Below are 27,686 nucleotides of genomic sequence, written 5' to 3' on the forward strand. Positions count from 1 at the left end.
TCTGGGCTGAGTTGCCTTCTTTATCATGAGTGCATCACAGAAGTTACTTCAATATTTTTACCCACATTTGCTATTACTAGCTGTTATTTCTCTCTGCTCTATTCCTTCCCAGTATCATTTATTCTATTTTCTCTCTCTCCCTTCACCCTGTCCCTGTTCAAATGTCTGTTGTATCTGAGCAGCCTCTCCCATGATCTTCCCTCTCTTCCATCATCTACCTTCCCTTCCCTCCCCCCCATTCCCCCTTATCCCACCCCTTTGTCACTTTTCTTTTGAAAAAATGGTTCATTGTTTTTATTTTGCTTTTTTGATCTAATAAATATATAGGATTTGATTTTAAGTCAATGATACTGTATGGGCACAGAAGAGCACAAAAGACAAAAATTAATTTGCTCTTTTTTAAATAGCTTCCAAGGGAAAAAATATAATGCAACAAAAACACCAAAAAAATCAAAAGCAAAAAAGATTATTTATCATAATATAGTAAAAAAATTCACAAACTGTAAATCACTATTTTAAAGTAAGCAGTCTTTTTTGTTTCTAACCAATTTATTCAACTTTTCTCTATGAAGTTAATAAAAAAAGAACCGAGTAATATTGTAACATTTAGTCAGTAATATAACTGAATGAGAGTTTTTCTCAAGCTTAAAACAGACTTCTGTTTTTTCTTTAAATGTTAATAACTTTATTATATAATCAAAATGTTTGATATTTAATTGATTCTTATAGAATTTCAGAGGACTCAAATTTTTTAAGACTTACTTTAAGGAAGTTTAATCAATACTTTCACATGGAACACTCAATTATCAAGAAATACACCAATAATTAACTTTTAAATTCATGTACCACCTAAAAGATACCTCATTCAATCAATCAGTAACCATTCATTGAGCTCCTACTGTGGGTTAGCCACTACTGAATCCTACAAATACTTGTACAAATAATAGAACATCTGTTTTTTTTTTGAGGAGGAAAAAAAAATAGGTGTGCTTGTTACTTCATGCAAAGTAAAATACAAAATTCACAAAGGAATAATAAATTAATTCCAGTGGTATAGACATGAGCCACTGGTGGAATCAAAGGTTTTATATAGAACTGACCCTTAAGCAGAGCTTTGAATTAAGTTAGGATTTATATAGGTAGAGATAAGCAAAAAGTGTGTTTCAATGACTAGACAAAGCATAAGTTAAGAAACGGAGATGGGAAACTGAATGCCTTATGTGAGTAATAGTAAGGTCAGTTTGAAATGCCTTATGTGAGTAACAGTAAGGTCAGTTTGACTTGATTGTAGAATGTACAAAGGGCACCAATGTAAAACAAGTCTATGAAGCTAGATTGGTCCCAAATTATAAAATTAATGAAATTATCATTCTTCTTGGTATTAATTATATAATGAAATTATATTTGCAAAATTCTTTACGCTAGACAGGGTGCCCCAAGATTTTTTATTATTTTGTTAACTATGACATTAAAGAGGCTTGGATTAAGGTGTCCAGTGAAAGACTATACTTACTATCCCAGAAATACTCTAAGGGAGTTCTAAGTTGTTTTTTTTCCAATAAGTTAATGGCTCAGTAATTAATTTCTCTACTAATAACAGTCCTTATACATCCTTGGAGATGCATCATGAAGATAGAGCCCTGAATTTGGAATAATAATCTAAATTCTAATATCAACTTTCCTATCTACCAGCAATGTGATGTCAAACAAAGCAATCAATTTCTCTGGGCCTCATTTTCTTCTTTTTTGAAATTAGGGAGTAGGATGAGATGACCTTTGATTGCCTGCCAGCTCTAAATCTAAGATTCTATAGTTACAGAGTATGTCTAATTTCTACTGGTAGAGGAATTTCTAAAACTGATACAACTTTACAGACTGAAAATTCTGCATATTTGAGGGACTAGTGCCATTCAGTCTTTAGCTTTATATCATGAATATAAATTTTCAAGTAAATATGCTGTACTAATAGTTATATCAGCTCTATTCCCTATCAACTATTCCTGCAATTTTCCTGTCAGAACTCTAATTGTATGAGGTATGCTTATAAAATTGCTGCAGTCTGGAAAAAAATAAAAAATTCTCAATCTGTCTAGATGTTAACTCATACTTCTTCCTCATGCATAGTAGCAGACAGCATAATATAGTAGAAAGAGTTCTGGAATCAGAGTACTGAGTTCAAATGCAGTCTCTAATATTTCAAACTCATTTGACCCTAGATGAAGCACCTCTCTTTCTTGGCCTTCATTTGCTTTGCTGTAAAGTGACCTCTGCAGTTCCTTCCAGCTCTTCATCAATGTGGCGATATTCTCCGTTAGGACCTGTGCCTACTGAAATTCTATACATATGGTATAATTTCCCCAATGTGTACCACAGTATTAATTTTAAATTGATTTCAACTGATAATGTAAAAACTGTGTTCCTTTACTTTTGTTATTTTCTGACATACCACTATAGCCACTGATTCTGCCAACAAAGGAATAAGTACTTTCACCCCAAGTAAATACAATCTGAAAAATCTTTGAAAATCAGTATAGTTAAATCTGGTCGTCTATGCAAAAACAGTTTGCAATACTCCAATAGAAATATGATGGGGGGGGCAGCTAGGTGGCGCAGTGGATAGAGCACCAATCCTGGAGTCAGGAGTACCTGAGTTCAAATCCGGCCTTAGAAACCTAATAATTACTTAGCTGTGTGGCCTTGGGCAAGCCACTTAACCCCATTGCCTTACAAAAACTATAAAAGTAAAAAAAAAAAGAAATTTGATAAAGATAGTAATCTAGGGGGTGCAGAGGATAGAGCTATGTACTTGGGCTCAAGAACCTGGGCTCAAACTCTGATTCACGTGCATATTAAAGCTGTGTGACAATATATGAGTCACATAATCATTGTCTGTCTCACTTTCCTCATCTGTGAAATGGCTGAAATAACTCTAGCACATATCTACCCATAAATTTGCTACAAAGTGTAAATCATCTATTTTAGTGTGGAAAGAAAATCTTATTTGAGTGTTTTTGTTCTTAGTGAAACATGAAGACAACTCATAATTTATCTTTTGTTCTTTTCCTGTTGACTAGCCTATCTGCATTTTTCCATATTATTTCTTTGATGAAATCCACTGAAGCACTTCTCTTTCATAATGTTTCATTTTAAAGTGTCGCACCAAGCTAAAATCTAATAATTTTGATATCATCACTTTTTGATATTGATGCACCCTAACTCTGACTAATGAAAAACACTATGTTTCTTCACTGTTTTAAAACAGTATTTTGCAACTGTATCATTATCAATCCCAAATATGTTGTTCTAATTTAAATCCAAAATATTTTAGTTATTTTGTAGTTATTTTAGTGAGATTTTCATTTATCTTATTTCACCACTAATTTGATTATTCTCATACAGAAATGTTGTTTGTTTTCAGATGCTACTATTACACTGAAGCTATTAATCTTTTGTAATGTTTCAAGTAAACCATTATTACTACAGTAAAAAGAGACTTTTTTCTCCCCTTATGAAAATTATACTATATATATATATATATATATATATATACACACACACACATACACACACACACACACCACACACACACACACACACACACACACACTTCTTGTCTTATTCAATCTTTCAACAGTTACCAAATTCATTAAGTGCATTCTAGCTAATGGGCATTCTGGGAGGGTGCTAGAGGAACATTGACAAAAATGAAGCATTAACTGTTCTCAAGGAGTTTCCTTCAACCCTAGGAAATATTATATACAATAAATGTATGCAAAATAAATACAAAATAAATTCAAGATAATCATTTTTGGGACAAAGCACACCAGTAGCAGGGAGATATGGATCAGGTTTTTGTAGGAAACAGTATTTGTGCTGACCTTTGAAGGGTACTAGGGATTCTAAATAATTCATGATGATGAGGAAATTCATTCTAAGAATATAGAACAGCTTGTATGAAGGCAAAAAATGGACAATGTAATTTCACATACAAGGAATAGAAAAATAAGTAATTTTTGCTAGGCTATAGCATTTGAGTGTAAGTAATAAAATAAATCTGTGAGAAGATGGGATGAAATCAGGCTGTGAAGGACTTTAAAAGAAACTTTAAATGATAAACTTTTTACATAGCATTTTCCTTTTGGCCATTTATCTTATTATCTGGACTTCAAAACCATATCTTCTCTCCTATTGGTATATTTGGAATTCTTTTTAACCTAGAACAAATGTAGAGTCCCTGTTGGCTGAAAGCCTGGAATGTGAATTCAACAAGCTATAAAAGCCATAATAGTGTAGATCCTTGTAACCTGTAAAGTCATGATATTAGTTTTCTTACAAGTGAAAGACATACAAATAATATTATGTAGACCCTAACAATGAAAGTTATGAATAAACCAAAAATAATCTAAGCTGAATGAAAGAATACTGACTAGATATTAAGACCAGACCATGATCAGAGTATGACCAGGGTATGACCAGTTCATAACCTTGCATGTTCAGGACAGAAACTAAAACAGATCTGATATAGTATATAAGTTTCAGGGGCCCAGAACCAGTATATTGAGGAAATCAAAAATATCAGGTAATCCCAAATAATATACTATGCAGCAACTCTTTTCTTTGTGTATCTTCTCTAATTATCACTGGAATTTTGGGATTGTCTTTCCAAGGAGCCAGGATTGTCTTCTAGTGGCTTCCCTAGACTGCTAGTGAGAATATCCCACTTTGACTATTAAACTACTTAGATAATCAGTCAGAAACACCCAGCTCCTTTCATTGCATATAGTTATTAGACTGAAATCTTTAAGTGATAAATATTTGAATATCCCACCTTAGGGGATTTCCAGGCAAAACAACAACCTACAATTCCTGCAGCTTGCTTTCACTGGAATATTCTTCCACCAGGTCTAATTTCCTTTTTCTATTTGAAAATTCCTTCAGGAATATTCATTTTATAGAACTCAGTTGAACTACCTTTATTCTCCTTCCAATCTTGTCTCTAATTTTTTGAAACTTAAAACCAATGCCCCTGTACCATGAGCTCCTCCTAAAACTTCCCTTAATGCCTAGCAGATAATACCTCGATTCTCATCACCCTGGAATATACCTCTGTATGGTTTTGTCCTGTTTTCCTAATAGTAAGGACTCCTTCTGAAGATGAGAGAAAAGATGTTTAAAGATCTAATCTATAGGGACTTGTTTTTCTGAAGACTCACTGAACTCTGGACTCAGTGATTACTTAACACAGTGCCTGCCACAAAAGAAGCACTTAATAAAGATTTACTTCATTCCATCCTTCCAATAAAACTTATCTATAATTATCAAACAGCAACCTATGTGAATAGTTGGAACTACATCACAAATCACTTTTTCTATTTCTTTCTTTTTTCTTTCCCTTCCTTCCTTCCTTCCTTCCTTCCTTCCTTCCTTCCTTCCTTCCTTCCTTCCTTCCTTCCTTCCCTCCCTCCCTCCTTCCTTCCTTCTTTCCTGTTCTCTTTCTTTCTCTGTTTTCTTTTCTTCTCTCTCTCTTTTTCTTTCTTTTATTTTTAGGTTTAGTTTTGCAAGGCAAATGGGGTTAAGTGGCTTGCCAAAGGTCACACAGCTAGGTAATTATTAAGTGTCTGAGACTGGATTTGAACCCAGGTACTCCTGACTCCACGGCCAGTGCTTATCCACTGCGCCACCTAGCCACCCCCCCTTTTTCTTTCTTTCCCAGGTTTTAATCACAAATATGGCTGTGATGGGATTCAGATAAACTGACAATTGGTTCTCTGGCCTAATGAATAATTTAAGTATTAAAAAAACATATAGTGAAAGTTATTATTTCATGTTTTTAATACTCAAATAAGAATAAAGAATAAAAGAGATTATGGTATATTATTAGATTATGTTATATTACTCATGGAAAGCAAATGTATCCCCTTGGAGTTAAAGCAGTCTCTTGATCACAGCAGCCAATGTTGCAATATATATGCAGAACCAAAACTCATTCTACCTATTCTTTTCTATTTTGTTTTTCCAAAATAATGGGTTAAGTGACTTGCCCAAGATCCCGCAGCTAAATAATGATGAAATGTTAGAGGCTGGATTTGAACTCAAATCCCTCTTACTCCAGGGCCAGTACGCTAGGCACTGCCATAATGTAGCTATCCCTCATTCCACCTATTCTAATTTTTTTTTAATTCAGCTTTCATGTCTTCAGGAATGGGTGATATAACACTTGAAATCTATATTTCATGGACTTCCATCCAAGATGGCAGAAAAGAGCCAGGCACTGTTTAAGCTACCCTGACTCTCCCTCAGAACTGACATGAATCAAATCTCTTCACAAGTATTGGATCCACAGAATCCAGAGAAAAACAGAGGGGAACATCACTCATCTAGATCTGTCACAGGGGAATTTGGGTATGCCCAGGACAGAGAAGAGACCCAATGCCTGGCCATGGAGTGAGACTGGGGCCTAACCTGAGAACTACAGTGGCAGAAACCATTCTATGTGCATGGTGGGAAGATGAGAAAACTCCAGCACAATTTCTCAGATATTTATCTGCCCAGTTTGGTTGGTTTGGAAAACACAGGCCAGTGGTCATCCAGCAGAGGAGTCCCCTTACTAGCTGAGACCCACCATTGTACCTGTGGGAGGGTCAGTATTCACACTTTGCCACAAGACCCGGGTATGAGTACCAAATCTTTCCCACACTGATTAAGCTGATTGAAATGATGACCTTAAGAGAGTCATTGACTTTCTTAGCCAGAAGATCCAGCCCAGAATGTGAAAGAACCAGACCTGGGGAGTGGGTCACTGACACATACAACACAGGCAATCCAGAGGAACCTTCTGGCCTTCATTACTGGCCAGTCCACAAAATTACTAACCCCAGTAAGCATGACCTCTAGGGATCTCAACACCAAAGATCTACAAACCAGCCCCATCCCCAACACAAGACCCTTGGGAAAGGGCCCAAAATGAAGGAAGATCAGTGCAAAGTGAATTCATTGAATGTTACCTTGGAGATAATGGTATTAGCTCAGAAATGGAAACCAGAAGGTATGAAACTTCAGATGAGAATACGAACTGGTTTCCAGTCCAGAAACACTTCCTAGAAGAGATCAGAAAGGAGTTTAAAAATCAAATGAAAAAAATTGGAAAAAAAGAAATTCAAGAGAATATGAACATCTTACAACAAAAAAAGAATCTTTTGAAAATACAATTGAAGACTTCTGGGCAATAAGGCAGAGAGAAGACAGACAGTGTGCTAAGGTTTCCAGATCTTCCCTCATATATAATATGAAACAAAACACTTAACAGGTATTTGATCAACAAAACACAGAAAAAGAAGCTAGAAAAATATCTACAAACAAGTTCTGTCTTTGGCGATTGTGGATGAGCTGGGGGCAGAGAGCAGAGAGCCTTCCAGAATGGGGTGAGAGGCAGAATAACCTAAGACCAGATATGGAAGATTTGACTATGGGAACCACAGTCTGAGAGCCAACTAAGGGGAAGAAGTATTGACTGTGGGACTGATTAGTCTGGGGCACTCCAGTAGGGCTGGAGGATGAGTTTCAGAATGGAGAATTTCAGAGTATGGGCTCGTCCAGTTGGATTACCTCAGATTCCATACTTTTATTTTACTTGAACCCTCTTCCCAGAACAAACACAGCAACAGCCCACCCTATCAGCACCCCCAGACTGAGGTGTGGGCAGCAGAGTTTCATCAACTGAATAGGAATTGTAATATTTTTGCCCCAGGGTCCAGGCCACATTCTTCAAGGATAACAGTATCCAACAGTGCAACCCCCCCCATCCAGGTAAGGTCATAGGTTCTCAAATCAAGGTCCCAGACACTAAAGAGAAAGCAACTAGCACCCCCTACTGGCCAGTCCACTTGCAGTTACTAAACCCAGTGAGCACAGAGTCTATGGTCCCCAACACCAAACCTCTGCGAACCAGCAAGTCCCCCAGTACAAGATCTTAGGAAAATGAAGAAAGTCCACTGAAAGGGGGGCCATATAATACTACCTAGAAGTTAATGACCATAACTTAGATCTAGAACTTCTGAGGAGAATATGATTTGGCCTCCAGGACTGAAAGAGTTCCTAGAAGAAATCAGAAAGGAGTTTAAAAACCACTTGAAAAATTCGGGAGAGAAAATTAATACCTTGCAACAAGAAAACAAATCATTGAAAAATACACTTGGAAAAAAGCAAAAAGAAAATAATTCTCCTAAAACCTCAATTAGGCAAATAAAAAACTCTTTAAAAAATAGAATTGATCAATTAGAAAAGGAGTTGAAAAATGTAAATGAAGAAAATTCTTCTCCTAAAAAAAAAGAATTGAGTCTGTGGAGATAAATGACTTCAGAGACAACAAGATTCTGTTAAAAAAAAACCCAATGTAGAAAAAGTAAAAGAAAATGTACAATACCTCATCAGGAAAATCACTGAACATGAGAATAGAACTAGAAGAGACAACTTAAGAATCATTGGGCTCCTGGAAAATATTGAAGAGTAAAAAAGCCTGGACTTACTATTACAGGATGTAATAATGGAAAATTGTCCTAATATTATGGAACCAGAGGGCAAAATGGTTAATGAAAGAACACATTGATACCATCCATAAAGGGATTCCAAAATGAAAAGACCAAGGAATATCATGGTCAAATTACAGAGCTATCAGATAAAAAAAAAAAAGAGAATCCTGTAAGCAGTCAGAAAGAAACAATTTAGAAACCAAGGAGCCACAGTAAGGCTTACACAGGACCTTGTTGCATCAACATTAAGGAAATGAAGAGCCTGGAATGATGTATTCCAAAAAGTAAGGGAGCTTGGAATGCAGTCAAAAATTATCTGGCAAAACGGAGCTTTCACCTCCGGGGAAAAGATTGACATTTAATGAAACAGGAGACTTGCACCTTTTCCTGATGAAAAGAGCAGACCTTAATATAAAATCTAGATTTCAAACAGAAGATTCAAGAGTCACATGAAAAGGTTTTTTAAAAGGGTAAAGAAAAAAATACTGCAATCCAAAAAGATGAATCTGAATATATGTCCATCTTATAACTCTCGAGAACTGAATTCTTTTAGAGAGAATACACTTAGCCAGAAATGTTAGGCATTCATGACTCCTCTGGAACTCAGATAGAATGATTTACAAACAACACCTCCTTAAAAGGGAGAACAGTAAAGTGATAGGAGGATGGAGGAGATGGAGTGGGGTAAATCTCATTAGGTTAAGAGAGAAAAAAAGACCTATTGCAATAGAGGGGAAACACGAAGTTGAGAAGTGCCTGAATCAAACTCTCATTAGATTTGGTTTAACGTTAACTTACACACACATTAAATTATATTAAGAAACTTGCCTTACCTTTCAAGTACTGAAAGGAGAAAAGGGGAGGAGTGAAGAAAAAGGGAATTAACAGAAGGAAGGAAAGTAAGAAGGGACAAAGAGAAAGGTGAAAGAAAGGGGAGGGGGTTGGATATAGGTGGGCAAACACACTGAAGGTGGTGGTATTCAGAAACAAAATACTGGGGAATATGGATTAAGTGAACAAAGGAGGAAAATACAAACAGGGAAGATAGCATGGAGGGAAATAAAGAGTTAACAACTAAATTTGAATGTGAATGTGATGAACTGTCCCATGAAACTGAAACAGATAGCAGAATGGATTAAAAACCCGAATCCTACAGTATGGTGCTTACAAGAAACTCATTTTCAGAAGAGAGATACCTATAGAGTAAAGGTAAAAGCTTGGAGTAAAATCTATTTTGCTTCAAATGAAATGAAAAAAAATGGAGGTAGTAGTAATCTGTATTTCAGACAAAGTAACTGCAAAAATAGATCTTGTTAAAAGAGATAAGCAAGGAAACTTTATACTCCTACAAGTTATCATAGACAATGAAGTAAATTCACTACTAAATATGTATGCACCAAATGGCATAGCATCCAATTTCTTAAAGAAGTTGAAGAAGAAACAGGAAGACAAAGACAACAAAACTCTCCTGGTGGAACACTTCAACATCCCACTCTCTGATTTAGATAATTCTAATCATAAAATAATCAATGAGGAAGTTAAAGGAGTTAAATAGAATGACATATGGAGTACAGTGTTAGACCTGTGGAGGTTATTGGTGCCCTCTCATAAAACTTGTTAAGTAAGGACTCCAACTAAATTTTCAAGAGTCAGAACTCACAGAGGGACCCAGTGACGCAGTTCTCCTACTCAAGTTAACCTGGAAAAGAGCAGAAAGGCTCTGCGACCTGGTGTTGGAGGGGTGGCCCTCCAGAGGGCTGGCCCGCCAGAGGGAAAGAACTTCAGCCTCCCGGAGGCAGTCCCAGGGAGCTGAGAGCTCCAGCTCACAGCAGCAGGGGAGTTTCCTGATCTACATCCTGGGGAGCACCAGGCACAAATTGGGGGAACAGCAGGGGGAGTGAACCTCTGCCAGAGTGAGCACATGAATCCCAGGCCTCAGGGCACACAGCAAGCAGCATGGCCAAGGCAGTCCAAATCCAGGAAACAGAAGCAGGGGGAGCCAGTAAGCAGGAGCCCCCAGGGCATGAGCCCATTGAACCTAGGGAGGGGAGAGAAGAGAGACTGCCAAGCTCTGCCCCTGGAACAGGACTCTGGGGTTCCGACCACATTCAGATCCTGATTGCAGTGTAGCCCCGCCTCATAGAACAGCAGGGCCTCCCCCACCACAGCCCCGTGGGAGAGGGGGGCACTAATGGCCATTCATAGACCAGGAGGAAGGACAGAGGCTCACAAACTGAGACCCTTGTGGGAGTGTCCCATAAACTCAGGAAGCACCCAAAAAACAAGCTAAGGCCGGGAAAATGAGCAAGCAGAGAAACAAGAGGTACACTATTGAAAAATATTTTGCCTGTGAGCCCAAGAAGGATCAAAACACTTAGTCTGGAAATGAGGAAACATAAGCTCCAGCATCTAAAGACTCCAAGAAAAACAGAAATTGGGCTCAGGCTATGACAGAGCTCAAAGCTCAAAAAAGACTTTGAAATTCAAATGGGGGAGTTAGAAGAAAAACTGGGAAAAAATGAGAGAGATGCAGAAAAAACAAGAAAATGAAGTCAGCAGTCGAGGAAATACAAAAAAAAATGCTGAAGAAAATAGCATGCTAAAAACCAGCTTAGGTCAAATGGATAAAACAGTTCAAAACGTTATTGAGGAGAAGAATGCTTTAAAAAGCAGAATTGGCCAGATGGAAAAAAGAGATAAAGTTCTCTGAAGAAAACAAATCTTTCAAACAAAGAATAGAACTCAGAGAGACTGCTGAATTTACCACAAATCAGGACTCCATACTTCAAAACCAAAAGAATAAAAAATTAGAAGAAAATGTGAAACATCTCATTGAAAAAACAACTGATATGGAAAACAGATTTAGAAAAGATAATTTAAAAATTTTTGTAATACCTGAAAGTCATGATCAAGAAAAGAGCCTTGACATCATTTTCAAAGAATTACTACAGGAAAATTGCCCTGTTATCCTAGAAGCAGAGGGCAAAATAGAAATGGAGAGAATCCACAGATCTGCCCAAGAAAGAGATCCCCCAAAAAACGACCCCCAGGAATATTATAGACAAGTTCCAGAACTCCCAAGTCAAAGAGAAAATATTACAAGCAGCCAGAAGGACACAATTCAAATACCATGGTGCTGCAATCAGGATCTCTCAGGAATTAGCAGCAACTACATTAAAAGCTCGTAGGAGTTGTAATATAATATACCACAAAGCAAAAGAGGTTAGAATGTAACCGAGAATCAACTACCCAGCAAAACTGAATGTCCTCTTCCAGGGAAAAAGATGGACTTTCAATGAACCAGGGGAAATTCAAATGTTCCTGTTGCAATGGCCAGAGCTGAACAGAAGGTCTGATCTTCAAATACAGGACTCAGGTGAAGCATAGAGACTGGAGGAGAAGGAGAAAATATGAGGGACTTAATGATGATGAACTGCATGTATTCCTGTATAGAAAAATGAAACTGATAATACTCACATGAACCTTCTCAGTTAATAGAGCAGGTGAAAGGATCGTTTATAGATGAAGAAGAGGAGAAAGCTGAATTTGAAGATAAAATATGGTATAAAATGGAGTCAAAAGAAAAAAATGGAAATGTAATGGGAGAAAGAAAAAGGAGAGGGGGAATAGGCCAAGATATTTCATATAATAAGATTTTTCTTTATTACAATGAGCTATTGCAATGATATGGAAGGGGGAAGGCAAGGGGAAAATGAGGGAATCTTCGCTCTCATCAGAAGTGGTTAGGAAACGAAACAGCACATATATTCAATGGGGTATAGGCATCTGGAATAAGAAGGAGAGTGGGGGACAGGGGGAAGGGGGTGATGTGAGTGATGGAGGAGAGGATGGATCATGGGGGGAGAGTGGTCAAATATAACACATTTTCTTTTTTACTTCTTGCAAGGGGCTGGGATTGGATGGCTTGTCCGGGACCATGGGGTCAGGTGGATTCTGGGCCTAAGGGATGGTGTGGGGGCCCAGGGCTTCTTGGCCCCAGGACCAGGGATCTGTCTGCTGCTCCACTCAGCAACCCTACAGCAGAGTAAGTGAAAGGAGAGATAAAATATAGCACATGGTAGTGGAGAAATATGAAAGGAGGGAGTTGCGATCAGCAATGGCAATCGTGGAAAAACAAGGAAGTAACTTTTGTGATGGATTTATAATAAAGAATGTGATCCACCCACAACAAAGTTGGTGGTGTTGGAACACAGCTGAAGCACATTTTTTATTATTATTATTTTGGGAGGGGTGGAGGGCAAATGGGGCTGAGTGGCCTTCCTGGGCCCTCATAGCAGGGTGATAGTTGGTTATCTGAGGCTGGATTTGGACCTAGGTGCTCCTGGCTCAAGAGCCAGTGCTCTGTCCACCACCCAGCTGCCCCTACTATTATTAGTATTTTATTTTATATTAGGTCTTTTTTTTTCTTTTTTGTTTTTTGTAAGGCAGTAGGGTTGAGGTGTCTTGCATGTCACACAGCTGGGTGATGGTTGCGTGTAAGGGGCTGGATATTGATTCGGGTGCTCCTGGCTCCAGGGCTGGTGCTCTGTCCACTGCTCCACCTGGTCATACCTACAATTATTACTATTACTTTTTTTTAATTTTAATTTAATTTTTTTTCTCTCCCTTTTACTTTATCAGTCAAGTGAGTCTATATTTTTTTGGAGGAGGGGGTATTTTGTTTACTCTTAAACAAGAATATTTTTTAACATATAAAAAACATTATTTGTACATAATGAGAATAAATAAATAATAAATAAATAAAAATAAAAGACAAAAGTGAAGTATAAAACAAAAAAAACAATAAAATGTATAAACTTTGTGTTAATTTGATTTAAAAAAAAAAGAAAGAATAAAACCAAATTGTAAGTATCATAAATAAAAAGGTGAATTTACCACAAATGAGGAAGAAATTAAAGTAACAATCTGGAATTATTTTGCCAGACTCCATGCCAATAAATTTGATGATCTAATTGAAATGGACAAATATTACCAAAATATAAGTTGCAAATATAAGTTACAAGTGAAGAGGAAATTAAATACTTAAATAATCACTATCTCAGAATAGGATTTATTGAGCTCACTAAGAAAAAATTATTGAACTCCCTAAGAAAATCTCTAGAACCATGTGGATTCATGCCCAGTTCCGGGTAAGATGGCAGAGAGAAGACAGGCACTGTTCCAAAGTCTCCTGATCTTTCTCCAACTATCATATGAAACAAACAACTTAACAGAAATCTGACCCACAAAACCGAGAAAGAAAAGCCAGGAGAAAGAAAATCTACCTCAGGATTTGTGTCCCTCAGCAGGATTGGATGAATTCCAGTGGGTGAGTCTGGGCACAGAGGGTGAATTAGCCTCGGATCAGCCAGATTAGAGGCTGAATTGGACTCAGGGAGTCTGAGTGCCAGAGAGTGGATCGGCTGAATCAGTTGTGGGGCAGGACAGCAGGGGCTTAAGTCAACTAAGGAGCAGAGGCTCGCTGACCCTCTGGAGCTTGCCAACAGGGCTGGGGAGAGAGTTCTGGTGCAGGGGGGCTGTGGACACAATCCCTGGACTCCTCTGGTCTGAGGAACTCTGAGTCCAGGCCTACATTACTGCTGAGGCCTCTTCCCAGAACAAGGAATAGCAGACTACTTCTGCCTCAGGCACAGGTGTGCTAGCAGAAGAACCAGCCCAGCTGACAATAGGGAGAGCAATGACCTCACCTCAGGGTAAAGCACGCCATTGATTGAAGGCAAAAGGATTCAACCCCTCCCTTCAAGCTAAGGGAGAAGGCCTCAATCAAGGTCACAGAGACACCAGAGAAAACAACCAACACATCCTACTGGGCAGCCAGAGTAATTGCACTCCGTGAGTAAAGCCTCAAGTGATCTGAAGCCCCTGTGAACCAGCCACTCCCCAACTTAAAGTCTTAGCAAAATGAAGAAGGGTCAGCAGAAAGGTGCATCCATAGAAAAATTCTTGGAAAGGAAAGATCCTAACTCAGAGAGACATAGAACTTCTGAGGAGAATATGATCTGGTCTTCAGCACAGAAAGATGGCCTTGAAGAAATAAGGAAGGAGTTTAAAAATCAACTGGAAAATTTTGGAGATACAATTAATACCTTACAACAAGAAAACAAATCCTTAGAAAATACAATTGGACAAATACAAAATGAGAATAATTCTTTCCGATCCTCAATTGGGCAAATGCAAAAAGAAAATAATTCTATCTGAACCTCAATTGGTCAAATGGAAAGCTCTTTCACAAGTAGAATTGATCAATTAGAAAAGGAGTTGCCACAGGTTAATGAAGAAAACTCCTCCCTAAAAAAAGAATGGAGTCTGCAGAAACTAATGAATCCATGAGACAGCAAGAGTAAGTTAAACAAAATCAAAAAAAGAGAAAAAAAATAGAAGAAAATGTAAAATGCCTCATCAGTAAAACCACGGACCTGGAGAATAGGTCGAGGATGGGCAACCTGATAATTATTGGAATTCCTGAAAACATTGAAGAGAAACAAAAAAAGCCTGGACTTAATATTACAGGATCTATGGATGGAAAAGTGCCCTGATATTGTGGAACCAGAGGGCAAAGTAGTTATTGAAAGAATACATGGATCCCCTCCAGAAAACAATCCAAAAATGAAAACACCAAGGAATGTTATGGCCAAATTCTAGAACTATCAGATAAAAGAGAAAATCCTGCAAGCAGCCAGAAAGAAACAATTTAAATATCAAGGAGCCACAGTAAGGATTACACAGGACCTGGCTGCATCAACATTAAGGGATTGAAGGGTCTGGAATGAGATATTTCAAAAAGCAATGGAGCTTGGAAAGCAGCCAAGAATCCACTATCCTGCAAAGCTGAGCCTTCTCTTCCAGAGAAAAAGATGGATATTTAATGAAATGGAAGAATTTCAAAATTTCCTGATGAGAAGACCAGAGCTAAATCGAAAATTTGGACATCAAACAAGAAGTTCAAGAGACACATGAAAAGGTAAAGAAGGGGGGGGTAAAAGAAAACTGCTGTCCAATAAGTTGAAACTGGCTATATTCCAGCATGAGGAAAAATATTCTCATAAATCTTGAGAATTGTAACTCTAACAGAGGGAATATACCTAGCCAGAAATGATGGACATTCATGACCTATCCATGAGATTACTATCCAATGAGATGTAACTGGCTTTAATTCCACTTTGGAGAAACACTCTAATAACTCTCACAAATTTTAACTCAATTAGATGGAATATACTTAGCTAGAAGTGACAGATACTCAGAATTTACTATGACTCAGATAGAATGATTGATAAAACACTACCTCCTTAAAAAGAGTGACAGGAAGAAGATGGGAGGAGGGAGGGGATTGAATGGAATAAATCTCATTACACTAAGAGGTACAAAATACTTATGGTAATAGAGGGTGAAAAGGGAGGAGATAAGAAACAACTGAATCTTCTCATTAGACTTGGCTTAAAGTCAACATACACATACTTAATTAACTTAAAAAGCATTTAACCTTTCAAGTATTAAAAGGGGAAAAAGGGAGGGAGGATGGAGAAAGGTCAGGGGAGTGGGGGGAAAAGGGGGAAATAACCATGTGGGTTAACAAATTAATTCAATCAAAGATTTAAAAAACAATTTTTTAACTCTTTGGAAAAATTGGTGATGACAGAACTCTGCCTAAATCTTAATATGACACCAATATAATACAGATACCCAAACTTGTTAAAGTCAAAGCAGGGAAAGAAAGTTATAGACATATCTCCTTGATTAATATATATATGCAAAAATATTAAATAAAAATCTTCGCAAAATTATTAAAAGTTATCACTATGGTAATACACTATGATCAATTCATATTTATCCCAGGATTAGAGGGTTGGTTCAACATTAGGAAAACTGTTAGTATAATTAATTATATCAATAACAAAGCTTTGAGAACTCATATGATTATATCAATGGTTGATACAAAAGCTTTTGACAAAATACCCATTCCTACTAAAAACACTAGTGAGCATAGAAATAAATAAATTGTTTCTTAGAATAGTAAGCAGTATCTATCTGAAACCATCAACAAGCATTATAAGCAATGGAGATAGGTTAGAGGTATTCCCAATAAGATCAGGGGTGAAACAGGGTGCTCATTATCACCACTACAATTCAATATTGTATAAGAAAAGTTAGCTTCAGAAATAAAAACCCTCAAAAAATCCCAATATTTATATACACACACACACACACACACACACACACACACATATATATATATATATATATATATATATATATATATATATATAAAATATATATATATAAATAATTAATATATATATGTATGACTAGCAAAACACAGAAGAAAGAGATAGAAAAATCCAATTCAAAGTTATTTCATAACTAAAATACTTGGGAATCTTCCTGCCAACATAGACTTAGAAAGTTTATCAAAACAATTACAAAAAACTCTCACAAAAATAAAATCATATTTAAATAACAGGACAAATATCAACTGCTCATGGATAGTCCAAGCTTATATAATAAAAATTACAATTTTACCTAAATAAAACATTTTATTTAATGTTCTAACAATCAAAATTCCAAAAAATTTCTTTATTGAGTATGTGGTGTCTTGAGACCCTAACCGAAAAATGACTGCCTGAAGTTCTCTCATAGTAGCAGCAGAGTCAGAGTTTATTTTCCATTCTTGTGAGAAGTGGAGCAGTCCCTTACTGCTGGAGCAGTGAAAGCCAGATTACAGAAGCTAAAGCAAGGTTATAAAGACAAAAACCACAAAATCCACAACCCATATCTGCTCCTCCCTTTTACTGACCTTTGCCATAATTAGTCTAACTTTATGGTCTGAAGAGAAGGGGTGTTTGCCTAGATTTCAAAAGAGAGTCTCTCCTTCTTTACACCTTATATTGGTTAGGGTGACATAATCTAGCCGGAGATCCACATTTTTGCTCTCTCCTGATTTCTGAGAAATAGAAACTGAGGCTTATGACTTGAACTAATTTAGCATTATATTTCTGAAAAGTCAGCATTTTTACTCCTCACATGAGTTACAAAAAGTTGTAAGTAAATTCATATGGAGAAACAAAAAATCAAGAATTACTACTGTTTTAAAGAAAAAAAGTGCAAAAGTAGATGGCCTATCCCTACCAAATCTGAAATTGTTATAAAACAGCAATTGGTTAAGAAATAGCATGGTGGATCAGTGGCATAAACTAGGGGCAATAGCAGGAAATGGTTATAAGAATCTGCAGTTTGTTAAACCCAAAGAGTCCAGTTTGGAAAATCAGAAGTTTGTATGACAGAAACTTGGATTAGACCAACACCTTACACTCTATACCAAGATAAGACATAAGATGTAAAAGGCAATATTATAAACAATCAAGAAGATCTAGGAATAGTTTAACTTTTTTTTTCTTTTCAGTAATGAGTAATATGTATTAGAAAGAAAAATACTAGTATTCTTATAGGATGAGATAACCAAAACAAGCATTTACATAGAGGAAACAACATTTAAGTATACTTTGGATTTGGTTCTCAGAGAGACTCATGTATGAATCCTCTCCTAGTCATTTACTAGCTGTGTCATTTAACTTTTCTGGTCCTCCTACTTTCTCTTCTGGATGTGCACCCCTTTCATAAAATCTTTTATTCTCCTTCTGTCACATAGCTCTTGATTATTAATATGTTGTACTTGTTCATCTCTACATATATCTCTTTTTTTAAATTCTTTTTAATTTTTTGTTTGCCCTCCTATATCACACCCTCCCCTTTCTTTCCCCTTTCCCTTTTTCCCTTTGCCCTTCCCCTCCTCTTGTTATTTCCCCTTTTTTACCCTACTCCCCTTCCCTTTCTCCATTCCCCCCCTCCCCAGTTCCCCTTTTAATACTTGAAAGTTTAGATATTTCATAAGTTAAGTGAGTATGTGTAGGTTGACTTTAAGCCAAATCTGATGAGAAGATTCAGGTGTTTCTCATCTGCTCCCTTCTTCCCCTCTATAACTTTAGGTTTTTTGTACTTCTTAGTGTATTGAGATTTACCCCATTCAATCCCCTCCCTACTCCTGTCTCTTTCCTGTCCCCCTTTTTAAGGAAGTAGTTTTTTTAGATCATTCTATCTAATTCATAGAAAATTCTGAGTGTCTGTCCCTTCTAGTTCAGTATATTCAATCGAATAGAGTCAAAATTCCTGAGAGTTATTAGAGTCTTTCTCCCAAGTGGGGTTAAAGCCAGTTACATCCCATTAGATAGCAGTCTCATGGATAGGTCATGAATATCCATAATTTCTGGCTAGGTATTTTCTCTGTTAGAGTTACAATTCGTAATTTTTATGAGAATATTTTTCCCCATGCTGGGATATAGCCAGTTTCAACTTACTGGATAGCATTTTTTTCCTTTTGCTGCCCTCCCTCTTTTTTTTTTTTACCTTTTCATGTGTCTCTTGAACCTCCTGTTTGATGTCCAAATTTTCTGTTTAGCTTTGGTCTTTCCATCAGAAGTTTTTGTAATTCTTCCATTTTGTTAAATGTCCATCTTTTTCCATGGAAGAAAAGGCTCAGCTTTGCAGGAAAGTAGATTCTTGGCTGCACTCCAAGCTCCCTTACTCTTCGAAATATCTTGTTCTAGGCCCTTCGATCCCTTAATGCTGATGCAGCCAGGTCTTGCATTAAACTTACTGTGGCTGCTTGATATTTAAATTGTTTCTTTCTGGGTGCTTACAGGATTTTCTCTTTTATCCCATAGTTCTGGAATTTGGTCACAACATTCCTTGGTGTTTTCATTTTAGTATCTTTTTCTGGTGGGGATTGACATACTCTTTCAATAACTACTTTTCCCTCTGATTCCAGTATATCAGAGCATTTTCCCATTACTAGATCCTGTAATATTAAGTCCAGGATTTTTTTCTCTTCAATGTTTTCGGGAAGTCCTATAATTTTCAGGTTACCCCTCCTCGATCTATTCTTGAGGTCAGTGGTTTTGTTGATGAGGTATTTTACATTTTCTTCTATTTTTTCTATTTTTTGATTTTGTTTAACTGACTCTTGTTGTCTCATGGAGTCAACAGTTTCTGTAGACTCCATTTTTTTTGGGGGGGAGGAGTTTTCTTCATTAACCTTTTGCAGCTCCTTTTCCAGTTGGTCAATTCTACATTTGAATGAGTTTTCTATTTGACCAATTGAGGTTTTCAGAGAATTATTTTCTTTTTTTGTTTGCCCAATTGAAGATCTGAGAGATTTATTCTCATTTTGTAATTGTTCAATTGTTGATCTGAGAGATTTATTCTCCTTTTGTATTTGTCCAATTGTACTTTCTAAGGATTTGTTTTCTTGTTGCAAGGTATTAATTGTCTCTCCCAATTTTAAGCTCCTTCCTTATTTCTTCAAGGAAGTAATTCTGTGCTGAAGACTAGATAGCATTCTCCTCATAGGCTCTAGGTCTTTCTGAGTTAGGGTCTTTCTCTTCAAAGTATTTTTCTATGAATCCTCCTTCTGCTGACCCTTCTTCATTTTGCTAAGACCTTGAGTTGGGGAGGGGCTGGTTCACAGGTGCTTGAGATGCTAAAGGCTTTACTTACTGAGTAAGGTTTCTCTGGCTATCCAGTAGGAGGTGTTGCTTGCTTTCTCTGGAGCATCTGTGACCTTGATTGAGGTCTTCTCCCTTTGCTTGAAGGGAGGAGTCGGATCTATTGAATACTTTGGCCTTCAATCAATGGTGGGCTTTGCCCTGGCCTGATGTCATTCCTCAGCTGGGCTGGTTCTTCTGCTCACACACTTGGGCCTGAGGCAGAATTAGTTTGCATTTGTTTGTTTGGGAAGAGGTCTGAGCAGTAATGGGACTCTGAGTTCCTCAGATCAGAGGAGCCCAGGGATGGTGTCCACAGCTCTCCTGCTCTGGAACTCTTCCCCCAACCTTGTCTTCAAGCTCCAGGGGGACAGCACCAACACCAGTGCCTCTGCTCCCTAGTTGACTCAAGCCCCTGCTGATCCAGCAGGTCTGCCTCTTGGGGACCTCAGACTCCTGGCTCCAATTCAGCTGTTAATCTGATTGATCTGGGGCTGATCCTCCCTCTGAACCCAGACTCATCTGCCTGAATTTGTCCAGTGATGCTGGTGGAGACAAATCCTGAGGTAGATGTTCTTTCTCTTGGCTTTTCTTTCTGAGTTTTGTGGGTTGGATTTCTTTTAAGATGTTTGTTTCATATGATATATTGGGGAAAGATCAGGAGACTTTAGAACTATGCCTGTCTTCTCCCTGATATCTTGGAAGGAAGTCTTTAGGAACAGTTTATCTTGTCAGAACTGTGAAAAAGAGAAGCAGTTCATGACCAAGGAAGAGATGGAGAACATCATTAAAAACAAACTAAATAATTTTTGAGTACATTAAATTAAAAAGGTTTTGTACCACTTTAACCAAGATCAAAAGAAATGTAGTAAATTGATAAACAATTTTTACAACTAGTATTTCTGACAAAGGATTCATTTCTAAATTTTTTATATATATATATATATATATATATATATATATGTGGAGAGAGAGAACTGAGTCAAATTTATTTAAAAAAACAAGCCACTTCCAATTGACAAATGTTCAAAAGTTATGCAGAGGAAATTTACAGATGAGGTAATGAAAGTGATCCATAGTCATATAAAAATTACTCTAAATCATTACTTATTAGGGAAATGCAAATTAAAGCCTTTCTGAGGTACCACCTGACACTTCTCAGACTGACCAATATAACCAGAAAGGACAATTATCAATATTGGAATGTATGTGGGAAATCTGGGACACTAATTCATTATTGGTAGAGATGTGAGTACATCCAACCATTCTGGAGAGCAATTTGGAATTGTTTCCCAAAGGTAATAAAAATGTACATACCCTTTGATCCAGGAATGCAGCTACTAGGTCTATACCCTGAAGATATCATGAAAAAGGATAAAAACATCACTTGGACAAAAATATTCATAGCAGTTCTGTTTGTGGTAGCAAGGAATTGGACCTTGGGTGAATATCCTTCAATTAGGAAATGGCTGAATAAAATGTGGAATATGTATGTTATGACACCAAGAGGGATGGGAATTCAGATAAGTCTGAAAGGATTTGCATGAATTGATGGTGAGCTAGATGAGCAGAATCAGAAGAACATTGTACACAATAATAGTAACATGGTGTTGATAATCAGTCTTAATGGACTTGCTCATTCCATTAGTGCAAAATAAAGAAAAATTTGGGGGTATCTGCTATGGCAAATTCCAGAGAAAGAACTGTGGAGATTTAACAAAGATCAAAGTTTATTAACTTTAATTAAAAAAACATTATCTTATTATGTAATTTTTCTATTTCTTTAATTTTATTTTCCTCAAGGATATGATTTCCCTCCCAACACATTCAATTTGGATCAATGTATAGCATGGAAACAATATAAAGACTATTAACCTGCCTTATGTGGTGTGTGGTGTGAGGGAAGCAAAATTAGGGGAAAAATTATAAAATTCAAAAATAATTAAATTTTTGCAAAAAGTGAATTTAATGTTCATCAGCTTCTGAAGGATTTTTTGTTTTGTTTTGTTTTTCTTCCTCTGGCAGGGAATAGCATTGTCCAAAGTCAGTCTAATAGGGTTGTCTTGGCTCTCTAAATTGCTTAGAGTGGCTGTATCCCACAAGTCTGATCATCTCACAATGTTCTTACTGTGTATGTTTTTCTCTTGGTTCTGCTCCCTTTGCTCATCATCAGAGCCTATTTGAGTTAAAAAATTTATAGTTTCTAACAGAATGATAGTATTCCATAATATTCATGTGCCATAACATGTTTAACCATTCTCCAATGTTTGGACATCCCCTCAATTTCTAATTAATTTCCATCACAAAAAGCTGTTATGAATATTTTAGAACATGTGGAACTTTTCCCATTTTTATGCTTTCTTTTGGACATAGACCTAGAATTAGAATTGCAGGGTCAAAGAACATTAACAGTTTTATTGCTATTTTGCCATAATTAAATATTGCTCTCCAGAATGGTTGGATCATTTCAAAATTCTACCAGAAATGCATCAATGTTCCAATTCTCCCACAACCTCTTGAACATTAAATATTTTCCCTTTCTGTCATCTTAGTCAATCTGATAGGTGTGAGGTCATACCTCATAATTGTTTTAATTTTCCTTTTTCTAATGAATAATGATTTGGAGCATTTTTTCCAAATGATTATATATACACCTTTAATTTCTTCACTGGAAAATTGCTAATTTCCTTAGATCATTTATCAGTTGGGGAATGACTTGCATCCCTATATAATTGATGCAGTTCTCTATATGTTTTAGAAATGAGACTTTATCAAAACTCTCAATTGTGAAGGTTATTTCCCATCTTTCTTCTTTCCTTATAATTTTCGCAACATTGATTTTATTAGTGCAAAAACATTTTAATTTAATAAAGTCAAAAATCATTCATTTTGCAGTTTTTAACATGCACTAATTCTTGTTTGGTCATAACTTTATCCCCTTTCCATAGATTTGATGGATAGAATATTTCACGGTCTATTTATCTATGGTGTAACTCTTTAGGTCTAAATTCTGTATCTATTTGGACCTCATTTTGATAGAGGGTATATTTGATCACTGTCACTTTGGAATGTAGTTTTAGATTCTGGTATAGCTAGTCCACCTTCCTTTAAAGTTTTTTTCAGCAATTCCTTCACTATTCTTGAGGCTTTGTTGCTTCAGATGAATGTTGTTACTAATTTTCTAGTTCAGTAAAGAAGTTATTTGGGAGTTTGATAGTTATGGAACTCAATAAGAAATTTCATTTGTATAGAACTGTCATTTTTATTATATTAACTTGACCTATCCATGAGCATTTAACATTTTTCCAGTTTAGATCTGACTTTATTAGGGTGAGAAGTCTTTATAATTGTATTCACACAGTTGCTGGGTTTGTCTTGTGAGGTAAATTCCCAAGTATTTAATGTTTTCTATAGTTATTGTTAATGGATTTCTCTTTTTGTCTCCTGCTCTTGGGCTTTGTTGTTCATATATAGAAATATTGATGATTTATGTGGGTTTATTTTAAATCTTGCTACTTTGCTGAATTTGTTACTTGTTTCAAGGTGTTTTTAGATGATTTTCTCATATCATCTGCAAAGAATGAAAGCTTTGCTTCCTCGTTGCCAATTCTGATTCCTTCACTTTCTTTTTCTTTTCTTATTGCTAGAGCAATCATTTCTAATACAATTTTGAATAGTACTGGTGATAGAGGGCATACTTATTTCACCCCTGATTTTATGGGAAATACTCCAAGTTTATTCTCTTTACATATTATATTTGTTGATGATTTTAGATAGACATTTTTAGTATTTTAAGGAAAACTTCATTTATTCCTAACTTCCTAGCATTTTTAATATAAATGGGTGTTGGAATGTATCAAAGTCTTTTTTAGCATCTATAGAGGAAATTATATGATTTCTCTTTGTTTTGTTATTGATATGTTTAATTATGTTAAGTGTTTTCCTAATGTTGAAGCATCCCTGTCTACCCTGGTATGAATCCTACCGGATCATGGTGTATTATTCTAGTGATAACTTGCTGTACTCTCATTGCTAAAATTTTATTTAAGATTTTTGCTCCAGTATTCATTAGGAAGATTGGTCTATAATTTTCTTTATCTGTTCTGGTTCTTCCTGGTTTATGTATCAACACCAAGTTGGTGTCATAAAAGGAGTTTGGCAGAACTGCTTAAGCTCTGTTTTTTAAAATAATTTATGTAAAATAGGAATTAGTTGTTCCTTATATGTTTGATAGAATTTAATTGTAAATCAATCTTGACCTGGAAATTTTTCTTAGGGAAATTGTTGATGGTTTCTTCAAATTCTTTCCCTGAAATGGGGTTAATTAATTTACTTCCTCTTCTGTTAATCTGGGCAGTTTGCATTTTTGTAAATATTCATCCATTTGCCTCAGGTTATCAAGTTTATTGGCATACATTTTGACAGAGAAGCTCCAAATTATCTCTTTTATTCCCTCCTTATTGTTGGCTAATTCATGCTTTTCTTTTTTGATACTGGTAATTTGCTTGTCTTATTTTTTTTAAATTAGATTAATCAAAGGTTTGCCTATTTTATTGGCTTTTTCATAAAAACAACTCAATCTTATTTATAAGATCAATGGTTTTCTTACTTTCAATTTTATTAAGCTCTCCCTTGATTGTCAGGTTTTCTAATGGTATTTAATTTGGCATATTTAATTTGTTCTTTTTCTAGCTTTTTTAGTTGTATATCCCATTCACTGATCTCCACTTTCTCTACTTCATTCATATAGTAAATGCACATTTAGAGATATAAAACTCCCCTCCAAACTACCTTTGCTGTATCCCATAAATTTTAGTACAATGTCTCATTATTATCATTTTCTTGGATATAATTGTTAATTCTATTATTTGCTGTTTTAGCCACCCATTATTTAAGGTAAATTTATTCAATTTCCAATTACTTCTTGGTTTATCTTTTCCTGATCCTTTATTTTTTTAGGTTTTTGCAAGGCAAGTGGGGTTAAGTGGCTTGCCCAAGGCCTCACAGCTAGGTAAATATTAAGTGTCTGAGATTGGATTTGAACCCAGGTACTCCTGACTCCAAGGCTGGTGCTTTATCCACTACTTCACCTATCCATCCCCCGATCCTTTATTACATGTAATTTATATTGCATCATGTTCTGAGAAGTGCTTATTTGATATTTCATCCTTTCTGCATTTGGTTTTAAAGGTTTTCTGCCCTACTACATGATCAGTTTTGATGAATGTGCCAGAGAGAAAGTATATTCTTTTCTATACCCATTGTTTTCTCCAGAGGTCTATCATATCTAAATTTTCTAAGATTTTATTCACCTATTTAACTTCCTTCTTTTTTATTTTATTGTTAGATCTATATAATTCTGAGAGAGGTTGAGGTCTCCCATTATTAAAGTTTTGCTGTCTATGTCTCCTTGTGATTCACTCAGCTTTTCCTCCAGGAATCTGGATGCTATACCACAAGGTGCATGCATGTTTAGTAATGACTTAGCTTCATTACCAATGGTACCATTTAAGAAAATATAGTTTCCTTCCTATGCCTTTTAATGAGATAAATTTTAGCTTTTACTTTATCAAAGATTAGGATTGCTACTCCAGATGTTTTTTACTTCAGTTGAGGTTTAATAGATTTTGTTCCAATCTTTTATCATTACGCTGTGTGTATCTCTTCACTTCAAATGTGTTTCCTAAAAACAATAAATTGCAGGATTCTGTTTTTTAATCCATTTTGCTGTCCACTTCTGTTTTATGGGATAGTTCATCCCATTCACATTTACAATTAAGATTACTAATTCTGTATTTACCTTCATGCTACCTTTCTCTATATTTTTCTCTTATCTTTTTTCTGATTCCTCCTCACCCAAATTTTACTAGCTTTCTCCTTTGACTTTTTTTTAAATTTTACCTTCAATTATTCTCACTTATATCTTCCTTTCCCTTTTGTCAATCCCCGTCTTCAAGCCCCCCATTTCTTTTAGATCGTTAGATTTTTAAACCCAAGTAAGAATGTATCATATTCCCTCTCTGTGCTAAATATATTGAATAGAGTTTACTCAGCACTCACATTTGCCTTTCTTTTCACTCTAATATTATAAAATTTTTTGCCTCTTCCCTTGGTGTTATAACTCTAATACCATTAATCTGGTATCATCAATAACAGTTTGATTATTGAATTTCTTGATAAATTCACAGATTGTTTGCTTGATCTCTTAATAATCAGCATTGACTCAAATTGTATCAAATTATAATTAGAATGATTTTTTTTTACCTTATCCTCTTTTCAAGTATCTTTCAAGTACATACAATCCTCCTCATGAGCCAAAGTATCAAACAAAACCATAATGCTTCTTTTTGGGGGGGAGGGCAAGGCAATGGGTTTAAGTGACTTGCCCAAGGACACTTAGCTAGGCAATTAGTAAGTGTCTGAGGTTGGATTTGAATTCAGGTCCTTCTGACTTCAGGGCCAGTGCTTTATCTATGGTGCCACCTAGCTGCCCCAGCCATATCATTTCTTGAACTATTTATGCCTCTCCCCCCAGGCCTATTTTCTTTCACACTACACCTCTTCCCCCCTCCCACTCAGGGTACTTCACTCTATGTTAAGTAAAGCAAGGCCCATTGTCTCTATCACTCCACGCCCCAACCCAGGATAATTAACCCCTTGTTAAAAGAAGCACAAGTTAAGTCAAACACTTATCTAAAGAATCTAATAGCTCTCTAAGTGCTGGGAGGCTCTGGAGCTCTATAGTGGGAACATTACAAATTACACTAATTCAGAGCCTCACAGTTTATGATGCCCTCATTAGAAAAGGTGCTAAGCACCAAGTGATTAAAGTGAGTCAAAGGATATTGAAACACATAAGTTTAAAGTTGACACCCCTTCTTTTCTTCAGGGCTTTTGGTCTTAAACATAGTGATGCTATCTTGGACCACTTCCATTGAGAAATAAAACCCAATTCTACTCATATCCTTTAGGTTCATTCTCTTCAATTATATGCTACCCTTTAGTTATCCTAAGAGATGCAAAGTTCTAAAGAATTAGACATCATATCTCCCCTTCTAGGATTGTGTGAAAATTGATAATCTTGGACAACATTTGTTTGGCCTTGTTTTTTCCTTTCTCTTTTAATTTACTTTTTTTTTCTGCAACTCTTGGGTTAGTTGCATTTGGCATTGAATTCTCTGTTCAGTTCTGTTCTTTATGTCAGGAAATTCTCGAATTCCTCTATTTCATTGAACGTTCTTCTTTTTCCCATACAATATATGCTGAATTTTTCATGGTAGTATAATCTGGGTTTTATTTCCAGGTCCTTTGTTCTAGGAAATATGCTATTCTAGGTCTTCTGATCCACCTGTATTGAGGCTGATATATCCTGTGTTATTCTGCTTGTGTTTCTTTTCTATTTGAATTGTTTTTGATTTGTTGCTTGCAATATTCTTTCCTTTATTTGAGGTTTCTGAAATTTGGCTATTATAGCCCTTGAAGTTTTTATCCCAGGATATCTTTCCTGGGGGGGGGGGTCTGTGGATACTTTCAATGATTATATTGTTATTTTGCTCTAGTAGATTTGGACAGCTTTCCCATATAATTTCCTGTATGATTTTTT

This window comes from Macrotis lagotis, chromosome 2 (genome assembly GCF_037893015.1).
Source record: "Macrotis lagotis isolate mMagLag1 chromosome 2, bilby.v1.9.chrom.fasta, whole genome shotgun sequence".
Lineage (NCBI taxonomy): Eukaryota > Metazoa > Chordata > Mammalia > Peramelemorphia > Peramelidae > Macrotis > Macrotis lagotis.